The following is a 12433-nucleotide window of genomic DNA, read 5'->3' as shown; positions in this document are numbered from 1 at the left end:
TAATGGAAGTAAGAATATTACTAGCTGGAAGGTTTCTGATTTGCAAAGCTCCAGCTGCAGCATAGGAGCTTTCAGGAGAACATGTCTCTGAAGAGCAAAGAGTTGGCTGTAGTTCCTCAAAGAATCACTTCAGAAATGTGTGAGTAGCACCACTCAGCCGCTTGCTGAATCTTAGTCACTTGTGCCTTGGCTTTTGCAATAGCCACGTGAAAAAGAAAGGGTTATTTATTAAGAGCAGAACAGTTCCCTTTTAGTTCTGTAGCAATCATGTCTCTTTTTTTCCAGTCCATGGAAAGTGTTATCTCAGGCAGCTTTGTGCAGGAAGTTCTGTTTATCACTTCCTCACAGTTGCAGTTTGTCTAGGACTTAAATATATGATATCAGATTGCATCAAAATGTGGGCCTTTGTGTGCTTAACTCATCAAAGGAGTGGACCCTCAGGACTTGATATCACTTCGCTGCATATGCAGTCATGTAACAAAACAAAGTCTATCTAAACAGGACAGAGCTATTTCTGTTGTTAGTGTAGCAAAGCAAGCAGAATTGGTGTAGTTTCAGGTATCTGCACTGTTTCACTTCTTGTTTTTAAATTTATCACTTTTTTAAAAAAGTGACATGGTTTGTCTGTTTTTACTATGTAAACTACGTTGAAAAACCAAAATATTACTTGTTTTTTTAAATTGTACACTATAAGCCAAACCCAACAGGGATTTGTTTGGTATAAACTAGTGCTATGCCTGCTTGCACTGCAAGAACACCCTTTAGAGTTTTGAATTTGTATGTTTTAGTCAGCTTGAGAAAATCTGATATGATATGAGGCTACCCGCAGAATTGTGTGTCAAAAAAGCTTGAGATAGTATGTCCAAGAGTGTAAGAGCAACAGTAAAAGCTCGACTAGGGCTTGTGAACCTGCTCTCCCACCTTTGCAGCTGTTTCTATTTTCTGTAGCCCTGATAAAGGAGTTCCCTCTTCAGTACAGCAGGCTGCCTTGCCAGATGTTAGTCTTCATGGGCAGCCACAGGAAGCCTATTCAAACTGTGTAGCAATACTTCTCTTCTGAGCAACAGCTCCTCTGTGCTGACTCTGGGTTTCAATACCACCCTCTTCCACACCCCTTGTGTATCTGACTTGTTTGTATTGGCCTTTTTACTCAGCCCAGACTGCTTTCATGTTGGCTCATAAATGTCTGTTTGCTGTGGAGCCCAGTACCCATTTCTGCCCCTTCCCATGTGCTTCAGATGTGCATTTTAATGACACAAGTGATGCAAAACTGAGAATGTGAATTTTATGTTGGTATCTGCCCTCAGATCCATGATGTAACACTCTTTCTGCTTACTAACATCTGTTAAATATGTATATATTTGGCAGTAAAAGATGTCTGCTCTCTTTCTTATTTGTGAAATAATGTGTTAATATAACATGGGTAAAAACAACTTTTTCCTTTTTTTTTTTTTCTTCCTCATTTTAAATGATCATCAGCCCACAGATTACTCCAAACTACATCAAACAACTGCTGTAGGAGCCAGTGTTGTGATCAGAGAGAAGATGTCCTAGACACAGAAGACAGAGGTCGAACCTGTAGGGATGATTAGAGCAGGTTTGAGATCCTTTTCAACCCAGACCATTCTACGATCCTTTTCTGAAGGTCCTTCAGTGAACTGAAATAATGCATTTCTTATTCCATCGTTGTCCAACCTGCCTTGTCATGCCTAGGAAACCCTGAGAGGTGTTTTGTTGTCTTCTCGTTGTCAATTCCTTCCTCTGACTGCATTTCCCATAGGAGGGGCTGTATAGGCCCTACCAGTCACTTGGTGGAGCTAAGGAAAATTTCTAAAGATGTAGGACATACTGCTCTGGGTTTGATCTTGAGTTTTGTCAGAGCTTTAAGCTGCAAACAAACTCTTGCTACCAGGCAGAAAACAAGACATTTCTCAAAAGTGAAGGTTTTGTTTGTTTAACTAAAGCCAAACTTTCTTCCCCTTCTCTTTCAATTTGATTATACAGCAAAAATGAAAGTCAGGATTCGATCTCAACTGTCATGCAAGTCCAAAATTCCTCTACTTTGAAAATAACTATATTTTGAAGAAAGCTGCCTTATGAGGAATGCCTCAATTTTTACTGTGGTAGTGGAGGGAAAATGGCTTTAGTTACTCAATATGGATAATCAGTGCTCTGAGCCAAGTTTGTAGATACGAATCAGTCATACAGCACTTCACACGTACACATTTACAGTGTGAAAACTGGAAGTTTTGTGTAGTTCTGCTTTGCGGAATATCGCATCACCCTAAAAGTGCACTCAAAAAGCTTTTTTGGATTTGGTGGGTGAAAAGGGGGGGTGTTTGCAGATACTGTTTAGAGACGGTTGATCTTTCTTTGCTATTTTAAATGTAGATGTTCATATCTGTATTGATTAACATACATGTATGGTACAAAATATTATATGTTCAAGTAGGTGATACTTTATGTGCCACTGGAGACATTGGAAGGGTCCACCTCTCTTAACAGTCTATGGTGTATGGTTTCTAATGACCATGAAAAGTTGAATCAATTGAATTAATAAATTCCCTTATCCAGTTAGGGCAAGACTTTTTAAACAGAATTCCTTCTGCCTGTTACTTCTCCCACACGCTCCTGACCTTCCTCCAACCCCCTAAATGCCCATTTTGGACCTGTGCCCTTGAGGCCACGCTCAAGAGCACACATAAAACGATGAAAATTTTAAAGTTCTGCTTTAATAAGAACCACTAGTTGAACAATTTCTCGTTTTGGGTCTGCTTTGGGACTCCTAGGGATGCTAATGCATGTTAATTTAAACTCCTTATCAGCAGACTAGCAAGACCATTCACGCATTTTCCAGAGACACCACAGGTTTTAGGCTGTTGTCCTAATTGCTATTGTTCAGGCAGCCAGCTATTATATTTACCACAAGCTGTTTTCGTCTTGTTAGGTTGTTTTCGTCTTGTTGGGAGCCTGGTGCCAAACTGAAAAACAACACCTACCTTGACCACTTGTCGCCTTTTGGAAGCTGAAGTAATTACACTATAGGATGCAAACAAGCTTCTATACAAATGGTGTAAGCTAAGCTTTTGGCTGTGTTTTCAATAGTTGCTGAATCTGTTTTTAGGGAAATGCAGGGTTGCATGACACTAAGCACTACACACAGTCTTTCTTCAAGATTTTTTTTCTTGTTTGTTTGTTTATTTGTTTAACTGATGAAAATCTTGGTCAATCAGCTATGTTTGTGACCATGTTTTTATGCTTGATCTGGTCTGAACTCAATGACTGTCAGAGACGAGCTTCTCTGCCCCACAGAATTTTTATCTGTTCAGAAGAATACAACATTTGCACAGTCATGATAGTAGATGTCTGAGAAATGATTTATTTTCTTCCATTTTCATTTCCTGGTTCAGTTCAGGGAAGGATTGGGAAACTTGTGTCCTGGGCAGGAGATCCCACATTTTAGGCAATAAATTCCTGTGAGACTATGTTCATCCATAAAATTGAATCCTAACTGTCTAACTTCCAAATTGCTTTCCCCTCTTTTGTATTTCTGGATATAGTCATTAAACTGCTTTAAAAGTAAAATTCAGATCACAACTCAGGCTTTTCTGTAGACATAACCTTGCTTTGGAAAAAAAATTACAGAGACTTACCCTCAATTTAAACCAAGTTTGAGGCTGTGAAAACAAAACAAAAAACCAAAACACACACACAAACTTTGTTAACACTTGCTTTTGTTTCATCTTTTCATACTCTTCTCCACTTCCCCTTTTTTTTTTTTTTTTTTTTGTTGGAATACTTCCACCTGGAAGTACCAGAAATATGCACCCAGTTTTGCAGAGGATGGGTGTTCTTGTGTTGAAGACTCCAAGCTGGGATTTAGAAAACCTGGATTCATTTTTCTGCTTTGCCACTTGTTTTCAGTTTAAAATTGTCTTGTAAGTCATGTAGTGAATTAAGTCTATGCTTCAATATCCCATCTGTGAAACAGCTTATATTTCCTTACCTCAGAGGGCAGCAATATGTTCATTTGTGGTTCTCAGATGCTATCGGGACCATTTGTGAATACAGGCTCTAATAGAATAACAATAAATTGCTGTCATGTCATATTTGTTTTTGTTTCCCAAATCATTATTTTTATCTTGTTTTAACCTGATGGAGAACAAGCTGCTGTGTTTGTTCCTTGACACATGCACCACCTCATTCCCAGCAGCTCTGGGTATGCTTGCTGTGATGGTGTTTCTCCTGAGCAGCTAACCTGGAACTTGAGGGGTGAGACAGATCATCCTCAGTGGTGTTTTACAGCGAATTCCTGAAGGCTTTCTAGTCTCACTAAGACATTCTTAACTTTTTTTTTCTTTTTTCTTTTTTTTGAGACCTGAAAGTTAGCAAGTCTTTTGCTATAAACAGAGTAATGTTTTATTTAGTAGTGTGACTTAGTGGGCAGTGCAAGTATGTACTGTATATATGATGATGCATTTGAGAAAGGAAGGAAGGATTTGACTTTGATCAGTCTAAGCTTAGGTCCTGGCCCAGTGGATCAACATAGCATTTCACATGTTCAGTTCCTGGTGACTCTCTCTGATTCTTCTGCACATACAAAACTTTATTCCCAGATGAACAGGAGCAAAGTGTATTCAAGAGAAGGATTGACTTCATCTGAAGGCAGCCACCAACTGCAGTTAATGTTCTGAAGACTATGCCTGTTTGACTAGGAAATGGCAATTGAATTCACCTTAATAAATAAATAAATAAATAAACCCTTAATAAAAGGGGTTTTCCTCTTTATACCCTTAAATTAAAAATAGAACAGAATAAGTGCAGCACACGGCTGGGTGCTGCAGACTCTTCAGTGTCATGAGAGCTTGCAGCTATTGCATTAAGACCATATCCCATGATGCTGCTTCAGTCAAAATACATTAGAAGGCAATGATATAACTTATTGTATCAGTATAGATAGTAAGTGTAGACAGTTAATAATACAGTATCTCTTTTAATGATCGGGCTCTTTGATTATGTTGCAAGATTTTTTAAGTCAAATTTTTGAAGGAGCTAAATAAGCGCGCACACATACACACAAATCAATCCTGAATTTGGTATACTTGCCATTGATTAGAAATGCAAATCATATAAGATTGTTTACAGGGTAGTACTCTGCAAAATACATTGTAAATGAAAGCTTTACAAGTAATTGGATTCCCAAGAAAAAGTTAATCACAGCTTCCTGAGCAGTTGTCAGACGTCTGACCAAAAAATGACAAGTATTAAATGCTGTGAAAACATCATCAAGTATCAATTATGTAGCAATTCATCTACATATTTGCTTCTCCATTTTGCTTAACAAGAATCTAGGTTCTTAAATTTATTCTCAAGCAAATAGCAGCTCTTCTTTAAGTAGCTTTATATGCACTGAAAGGCACATGTTGTTCTCATCATTACACAGTGAGTTAGCTGTCTCCTTAATCATAACTACATACTTAGATAAATATATTATGATGATACAGTAACAGCAAAGTATAATGATACAATAGCAAAGTATTCCACTTTTATTTTTTTTTCCATGATACCTTGTGTTTTTACATTAAATGATCTCACAAAATCCATCTACAATCCAAAAGAACACCTGATGTTGAACTCAATGACATTGTCATTTCAGTATGTTCTAAGAATTAATAAAAAATTGTTTTGAACTTAAGGATGATTGGAAATCTAAAAGACTTAATAACTTATATACACAAACTAGGAGCCAAAATTGGCACTGGATGCTTTGGAAATTTTAAGAAATCCAGCACCTGAGTAAGTAAAGGAGTTGGAGGAAGAAGATGCAGCTTGCAGTGCTTGGCACATTTATAGTTCTTAAAAGAATGTTTGCCAAGGGCAGGCATGATTGCTGGTTACTGTGATGTTGACATATATAATTGACACAAGGCTTTTAAAAACATATGCAAGCTGTTCTTGGGTGTGATAGGATGTGTTATCTAGGCACAGTTTTCAAAATAGCTGCATTGGATTAAATAATGGATAACTTTCCAAGAGAGGATTTGATATCAAATATAGTACAATTTTAAAGTATTCAAGTTCAGTTGCACACTTCTAGAGACCTTGATGGTAACCATTATCTGAGTAAATTAGCCTCCTTAAGTCTTTACATAATGAACTATGTATTTGATTTAGATGGGTCAATTCTGTTCTTAAGGACTGATATACAGAATATGCATACTCTGTATAGTTATGTAGAATCTGATCTATGACATTTTTGTTGTTGTTTTCTAATGTTAAAGGAGTTTCTGTTGGTGGCACACAATTGTTCTTCACCTCAACCATTGTTTCAAAATCTTTCAGAGCTGTTCTAAGGGGCTGCAGTGGAAAGCTGATTTGGTGACAGTTATTTTTTGGGGGGATGAATGGTGGTTGTGGTTCTTCTCACTTTAGGGTAGATCTCGGTACTTCTAGCTTGTAAGTAGAAATCTCCTGACTATAAAAGCCATGACTCTGCTATACACTCCCTTCCTTACTGCCTGTCTAGAACTTTAGAAACTGGGAGTGTCTTGTGACCTCTTACCTCTTAGAACTTTAACCACAAGTGGCTGGTTGTATAGGTTAGTCTTGGTTAGCTGCATAAATGCTATAAACAGCTCATGATCTCCATCTCTAAATAGTTGGCACTAGTCAATGGATGATTGATTAGGTTGGCTCTCAAATTAACTAGCAAATTCAATGAGGAATATTTCACCAAGTCTGCTTTACCATGTCCGTAGTAAAAGGTAGATACAAACTGCATCAGACACAATGATGCAATTGTCTTTTGTTATGCTTCATTATATCTGGTGCAGGACTTCCTATTTTCCCTCTTTATATGAGACACCAGCTGTATCTCCTAGCACAACTGTGATCAAGTATGACATTAAAAGCATTCAATGGAAATATGCCTACTAAATACCTGTAATGAACTATAGCATAGTGGAACTGTTCTGTTCTAATCTAAGAGAGGTCTACTCCATGTATACACAGTAGCCTGGCTGTGAGAATTCATTCCTAACCTTTTGAAAGTAGAACAGTTTATTTCTTACTGATAGATGCTTTAATGCATTTGAAAATATGTATGAAGTTCTCTTTCTGAGTTTGAAAATTGTGATTCTGTATGCTGTGGTATTCAGACAGGAGAAAAAATAATATAAACTCACATACGAAAACAAACATTCAATGAATACTGAAAAATCTGGGATCTGTAGACATGACTTCGTGGTTTCATCAATTATTGCTAGAATGTCACTGATTTGGCTGTCATAAAACTAGACAGGCTTTTATTTTTATGAGAATTGTAATGTAGAAAAAAAAAGACATTTTAGACAGGGGAAGAGTAGTATTGACTACTGAATAGATTATTAATGTAATCTGAATGTTTTCTCTTGAAATTTTTTCTGTGCTTGTGAAATTCTTTGGATGAACTTTAATGATCATTCACCAGTTTTCAAAAAGTCATTACAATGTCATGGCAGAGAAAATTTCAGTTGCAGCCCAATTTAGGTGGAATTGTCACAGGGAGCATAGAGAGAATGAAGATCAGAAATATGATGTTTCTACTTTGCTAAGCAGGCATTCCTAAATTTGATCAAGTGCTTTCATGTTTTTCTCCTAAGAAACATAAGAATTTAAGTTAACGAGAATTAAATAAGTGAAATCATTGGCCAATAAATGTAAATTCCTCTGTCTCAAAATCTGTAAATTAAAATAAGGAAGAAAGAGATGAAATCACTTCCCAAAAGAAGAAAGAGATGATGAAAGCTTTTATTTGTGCCTAGGGTCTTACATTGATGAACTTGCATGCTAACTATAGGGAAGGTTACTAAAGGCACCCAAAAGTTGCTTGGCAGCTTCCTGGCGATTGCACAAAATCATATCGCCCTACATTATTTTTCTTCATGAACAAAATCCAATGTGACCGAAAACTCATTTCTTTCTAATATGAAAAACAAAAATTTGTCCTCATGTGCAAAATGAGAACCTCTAGGAAGTAACCCAGCAAGGAGAATAAGTTTATGTTGTCAGAGCCTTGAGACCGTGTAAACCAAGCAATCCATGGACCCTCACCCAGGGCAGCCCCTGCCAGGCCTAGGGGCTGTGAGTTGGGGGCTGCTGTGCAGGCCTGGTTTCCCCACCAAAAGAGCAGGGCCTGGCTGTTGCTGCCACCTCCCTTTCCTGCTGCCCCCCTCGCAGGCTTCTCTCGATGCCATGCGGGGGTTTTAAATAAGCCTGGGCAAAACTTTCCTTTTTTGCCTGGGATAACTTTGCAATGAGGAGAGCCCTCTTACTTTGTGCTGGGACCTTGAGGAAGCTCTTGATCTGGTGGAATATTTAGGGCCAGGTGTTGTGAGGGTGCATCCTCAACTAATCCTCCTCCCATTTGCCTTTGGGAAATAGTGCCTGTCAGGGGATTTCTCTGACTTTCTGACCCTTTGAAAAATTTGAAAAATTTACACTTGTGAGGGATAGTGGTTGTAATACTCTCTCAGGTGCAGTTGGGTCCCCATGTAGGCCACAGCATCTGTGGTCATCTGTCTGGCTGCATCCATACGGGTGAACAAAGGGAATAGTGTCAGGGCTGGGATGTCTGCTTTATTTTGTCATCTCTCTTCTGGCATTTCCCCTAACAACCAGCTGTCCTTGTTGCAGTGCCTGGGCATGTCCAGGTCATTCCCAGCAGTCAGGAAGGATGAGGCCATTCCAAGACAAGTGACTGTCTCACTGTGTGGATTGGATCTGTGCTACGTATGCCATTTGGTGACCCTGTCATAGAATGGGTGCCAGCCCTGATTAGTTTCCTAGTATATTAGTTTCCTAGGTGTAGCCTCTGATACCATGCTGAAATGGGAGTTGCTGTACTGTGAAGGCTGTGAAGTAAGACACAAAAAAAAGGTTCCATATTTCATTAGTGTAAAACAGCACATGATAAAATGGCATATTCTGTCATTTTAATTTCTCCTCTTTCAAAATGCATACGTCCCTAAAGGAAAGCTTGTGCTGACAGGCATGGTGTGCTCATCCTCCTGGGAAACTGCCCTGCAAGTGGTGCTGCGATGACCCCTGTAGCCAAGGAAAGAGAAGTGAATGGCTCAGCCAAATGTGCTCCTAAACCTATCCTGAAGATGCTGTCTGTCTGTGGTATGGGACTTGAAGAGACTCTAACATTAGAAGCAACGTGTTGTACTTAAAATACTTGTTATCTTGAAACAGAATGGACTGATGAAGTAACAGGCAGGGAATGTGAGTCCCTTATTTTTTCAGAAGTTTAGGAATCATTTGAGCTCTGATACAGCAAATCCCAATATCAATCAGTGAACATTCTTCAGCCCTTCTTGAAAAGAGAATTTCAGATGAATTGGACTATTCTTGAAACAGCGAGGTACTCCAGCCTCTGGCTGTCTGCTAAGATTTTCTGTGCTTCAGTCCAATCACAGATATAGAGAGTTAATCAAACTCATAAAAAATGTTCATGCAATGTTTGAACCACTAAACTGGACAGATTTGAATTAGCTACCTTAGAGGAGGGCAAGAGATTTTTATCCCTTATACAAGTGTAATCCCATTGATGCTGAAATATTGTAATCAGTATTGCTTAATGTCTTCTTTCTTATTAGAACATTAAGTAGTAATTTCCTTTCCTCCCCCACCCCACACTTCACCTTATGCATTATATTTACTGAGAACAGCAGGTAACAAGGCAAGCCTGGCATCTGACCAAAAAGGTTTTTTAGCTAGTGATTCATTAGTGTGTATAAAAATAGCTAACCTTGTTTAAAGGCACTTCTTACACAAAAAGAAAGGAGTTCAATTACCATAGCTCATTCAAAGTGAAGATTTAACTGTCTTTACCAGGACAGTGCAGTAATCCCATGAATCCTGTTTATGCTGAAATGTAGTGCTATTGGCAATAAACAGCAATTTGAGAAGTCATAACACAAGAAAATCATTGTCGAGTGACTTTAGAACTCCCTATAAATTTCCTCTTGATGACTTTGGCAGTAGCGCTCAGCAACAGAGTTAAATATTTGTATTAGATGCTCCTGCCTTTAACAGACTAATTAAAAAGATGGAATTCTTTGATTCTATCTCAAATCATTTTAGTTCTAATCTCTCTTGAGCAAAGTCAGCTCCATAAATTGAGCTAAACGTATTTTTTTTTCCTGAATAGAGACTTTACAGTGTAGCAATAAATTCAAGCACCGGGAAAGTAAATGTAACTGAAGTGCTTTTAATGATGCTATTGTGTAGTTGTTATGGTTATAATCCCATTACGCAGACCTCTGTCTTGAAGGTTACAAATTCTTTGAGAAACTTTTCTAATGGGAAAGGACACTGCTTAATGCTTTGTGTTTAAGTGTGACAAAATAGGGGAGGATTTAAATTTGAAGAACCAAGACATGCAGGCTGCCTGTCATGAAGAGAATCTAATTTGTGTTTCCCAAGAAAATATGTAGTGGAATAACAGTTATTAAGATAAACATATACTGAACTCATCCTTGGGGTATAGTTGCAGTTGAATGAATGGTGGTGAGGGTAAGGATTTATCCTAACTTTGCTAAGAAAAGGTCTTACTGTTGTTTGCATCACAGGTATGTCTGGAAAGTGCCATTCTATTCCACACCTGCAAACTTAAGAAACAATAACTGCATGCAGAATTGTCAGTCTGGAAACCTGATCCTAAACTAAGTGAAGTCAGTGTGAGACTTCCATTGATTTTAATGATTTGGAGCCAAGTATTTCTAAGACAAAAATCAATATTGTCCCACAGTGGTAAAGTTTTCATGTGCTTCTATTGATTCTTTTGTTGTAGATTACAGGATACCTTGGCACTGTCAAGATACAAAGTTTCAACAAACAGATTTGATTTATTAACATCTGCAGTAGCAAGTATTTAGTGAGTGTCAGCAAACAGAAGTCTGTCAGAAGGAGCACAGCGGACAATGACTTGTTGCACATTGAGAGTTGGAATCCAATGGGAATAGGCTTTTCTTAATAGCTACCTATATCAGAAATCTCTCTGATGTGCTAAGCACAAGTTGTGCATTCCAAAACTTCTTTTTTAAAAACCAATGAGAGCATTAAGTGTAAGAGAAGTTTCACCTCTTCTGAAGTACCTCAATTTATCTCCTGTCTGAATCACAGTGAAAAATAACATTGCCATGATGGTATGATTGCAAAAAAGAGGCCAAAATTCTCAAATTAAATTGAACTCAGCCTGTCAGTTCTGCTTTATAATTTTACAAAGGATCACCTTTTAAATACTTATTATGAAATAAGATGTCTTATTTCAGAAATACATTGCTGCATTTATAGTATCTGACTTATAAATGCTAGTCATGGGCATGGTCAACAGAACTGCTCGTCCCAGTAATAGTTACAGCTGTGGACTGTTCAGCTGCCAGCCCTGACGCTGGCACTGTACTGCCTTAAAACCAGTCAAAAATCTCCTGTAATATCTCAGGAATGCCTCTTTAATTTCTAGGCTTCTAATTCAACCTGATTTCAATACTATTTGAAAAATAAATAGTTCATACATTTTAAAAGTAATGTGGCTATAGTCCAAAGACATACAGCTTTCCTACTCCACATCCACAAGGTAATATTTTAGTACTTCACATTCACATATGATACTCTTTATCAGTGTATAAAGAGTCAGGGGACAAATCTCCAGGTGTAAATATCATTTCCTCCATTTGAGAGGATCATTCTGCTGGAAGAAAATTTGAAACCCTTATACTCTCAGATCTTTCCCATTTCAAACCTAAAGCTGCAAATCATGCCTGACAGACCACAAAGTGTAATGTTCATTTGTGTTTTCAAAACGGTGTAAATCTTAATTTTCTAATTGAATTTGTAATCACTTGTCTTGTAATTATTACAGTAAGAATCTCTCTGACGATTCGATCGATCATAACAGAAGTGCAGATACCATGTAAATCTTATCGAGATCACTCAAATAATGGGATTTTTGTTTACAAGGTGTCGATTGGTTTTAGAAGCTTTGATAATGACTCCAGACAGTCAATAAATACGGAGACTTTTACATTGCCGGTAGGAGCCGAACTGAACTATCTAATCTTTTTAGAATGACAGACAACACAATGAACTCTAAACTTAATCCCCTCCAAACACTAAGGAGACAGTTTAGTGCTTAAAGTACAATTCAGACTCAAAACCTACATTTAAAAAAATCATTAAGCGTCTGAGTTAAATACACAGACCTGGGGAAATTCCGAGTGAAGGCTGCAGCTTCAGAGTGGTTTTCCTTCTCTGGTTCCTGGGCTGTCTGTGGTGGGCTGTGAGCCTGTGGGCCTTTTGAAAACAAGTTTGTAGTCAAAGAATTCAAGATACATGTGTATATATATATATATATATATATATATATATATATATATATATACTATATATA

The 12433-nt window shown here is 37.8% G+C and overlaps 1 long non-coding RNA gene across 2 annotated transcripts in view; it reads left to right on the top strand.

Moving 5' to 3' along the window:
• Positions 1-4109, top strand: part of LOC104911978 — a 13700-nt gene extending 9591 nt beyond the window's left edge. The window contains exons 5-6 of one of the 2 annotated variants that reach the window (XR_794324.2): positions 1480-1597; positions 2948-4109. This is a non-coding gene — a long non-coding RNA (uncharacterized LOC104911978). Of the gene's footprint in view, positions 1-1479 lie in introns of both variants that reach the window. The other variant, XR_794323.2, reaches the window with a different exon arrangement.
• The last annotated feature ends 8324 nt before the right edge of the window (positions 4110-12433 follow it).

The sequence above is a fragment of the Meleagris gallopavo genome, chromosome 8 (assembly GCF_000146605.3).
Source record: "Meleagris gallopavo isolate NT-WF06-2002-E0010 breed Aviagen turkey brand Nicholas breeding stock chromosome 8, Turkey_5.1, whole genome shotgun sequence".
Lineage (NCBI taxonomy): Eukaryota > Metazoa > Chordata > Aves > Galliformes > Phasianidae > Meleagris > Meleagris gallopavo.
The sequence above is the reverse complement of the archived record's forward strand: the minus strand, read 5'-3'. Positions and strand labels throughout refer to the sequence as shown.